We start from the raw sequence: 2,490 nt of genomic DNA, 5'->3' as shown, positions 1-2,490 counted from the left end.
CATCTGGAGGCCACAGGTTCGTTATCCTTGAACTACTACTTAGCATTTAGACCATACTCATAGTGATTCATGTGCACAGTTTTTATTCCCATATGGCAGATGGAAATCTGCAGCTAAGAGGAACACAGGAAGCTGCCTTATACTGATTCAGACCATTGGTCCATGAAGCTCAGTACCATCTACACTGACTGGCAATGGCTCTCCAGGGTTTCAGACAGGAGTGTGGCGCCGCAGGCGCCGCAGGAGTTAACTCAGGGGGAAGAGTCAGATGAAGACGAGGTCCCTGGGAGCATTGAAGGAAGGGAGAGAGCAGTCAGCCTCCATCGGCCAGCCCCGCCATCGAGGCAGTTCCCGCTCCGCCTGCAAGCCCCCCACCTGAGCCATTGGGAAGCGACCCCTCACGCGCACCAACCACGCCCCCACAGGAATCCCCGCTCGGCACTTCAAACGCTTCCCAGCCAGCTAGCTTCCCACTTCCTGAGGTCGAGCCATCGCCTATTGAAGCCCCGCTGTCAGATGGGCCAGAGGAGGCTCGCCCCCTCTCACCCCACGGAAGACGGCATGAGAAAAGGGTCCTTGAGAGGGTGGAACTTCCGTCAGTCATGGGCGAAGACCTTCCCTACTTAAGCAGGTGCCCACCCAGGCTCCAGTGCTGATTCAACTTTCCCCACATGCTGCAAAGACTATCCAGGTAGCTTAGCTAGGGAAAGTAGTGAGTTAGAGTAGACAGGTTTATGCTTTGGACATAAGCATCACTCTAATAAAATGAGAATTACATCAAGCCTTTTCTCCGTCTTGTGTCTCAGGCTCTGGGCAGGACAAGGAGTCTTTCCCAGCCCTACCTGGAGATGATGGGGATTGAACCAGGGACCTTCTGCGTGCAAGGCAGATGCTTTACCACTGTGCTACAGAGAGAGTGCCATCATGCCTGGCTCCAGCTGAGGGCCAAGTGGGGCCCTGGCAGAGGACCCAGGAGCTCAGAGGGGCCCCTCACTGGCCCCAGCCCAACCCCACCAGCAGATCCAGCTTATGGATGTTGCTATAATATTAAATATTATTTATTTATGTATTTTGCCTGTACAGTAATTTTATGTTTTTATTTCCAAAAAAGGAAGTATGAAATGAGATTATAGTAGAGAGACCCAAGGGTTAATTTTAGATGAGTGGGAGTGGTGTATCCATTCAGTGATGAAGAAATAGCCCTCATCATTTCAAAAGTTCAAAATGTTGTATTGTTTTTCTTTGACAATGGGACAGTTGCTATATTGGTCAAGATTTCTTTTACTTTAAAGGGGTGGGGCCAAGAGAGGATAAGTAGTGTGGTTTGAGGAAGAAAGCAAGGGGATATGGGCCCTCAAAAACTTGGAGCTGACCCCGAGTGCCCTGAATTACTTAAGAGCAGTAAGTCATAATAAAGGTGAGATTCAAAACAGGAGCTTCTTATTCGTACCTCATTCTTTTAGATTGCAATCCTATACACACTTTCCTGGAGTAAAGCCCATTGAATTCAATGGGATGTCAGATTGCACTTTTAGCTGCTTTGCTACGTTAGCTATTTGTATATCCTTGGATGTTTGCTCAAGTAAAAATTCAGCTGCTTGGTAAAAATTAACACTGCACGTTTAAAAAAAATCCAAAAGAACTTAAACAAAATCAATGTAACCTTTAAGGTTGCATAGATTTTGTCTGCATGTGTGTTTGAGGGAGAGTTAGTGAGTGAGTTAGTTCATTCCCACTGAACTCAAGGGGAGTTTTTAAAATATGCAAAATCAATTGCCTTTTGTTCAAAGAGAACAATAGAAAGCTTTCCAACTCAGAAATGTAGTAAAATGTAAAATAAAGGCTTAATTCACATTATTCTACTGATCAACTGTAGTATTTGGTAACAGTATATTGCATGGGTTCTCAAACTTTCTGCCCCCCTGGGCCCACTTGAGCTCTGAACATTATTCAGACCCACCATTAAAATGGTGGTTCATGGCAGATGTAGTGACAAAATGGTGGTGATTCGAGGGCAGAGCCAGCCACAAGATAAATCATGCTCCAGAGAAGCAATTCTCTCTCTCACTCTCATACATCCATTCATCTATTCACACACACACATGTACAAATGTCATGCCTCCCTATTTCCCCACCTCCTGCTTGACAGACCCCTACTTTGTCATGGCTTTCTGCAGGTGAGGTGATTGAAAATATGGTGCATGTGACAGGTGGCAGGGCTGCCCTTTCTTGCTGCCGCCACCACCTTTCCTGTACAGCAGGCAAGTGTGCCATTGCTGTGCTCCTCCTGCCACTCAACAGCCCAGCTACTCATTACATCTGCTGCCCTCAGTGTGAGTGAGTGAGCAGGCTAGCCAGAGATCAGTGAATTGCACTTACTCCTATGCGCACTACTCCTGCTACAACCCTTTCACACCAAGAGTGCTCTGCCTCCCTTTTCCGGCCAGTTGGAAGGGCAGCGATGAGGGCAGAGAAGGCACACCAGGGCAA

Source organism: Rhineura floridana, chromosome 7 (genome assembly GCF_030035675.1).
Source record: "Rhineura floridana isolate rRhiFlo1 chromosome 7, rRhiFlo1.hap2, whole genome shotgun sequence".
Lineage (NCBI taxonomy): Eukaryota > Metazoa > Chordata > Lepidosauria > Squamata > Rhineuridae > Rhineura > Rhineura floridana.
This window is presented reverse-complemented; position numbering follows the sequence as displayed.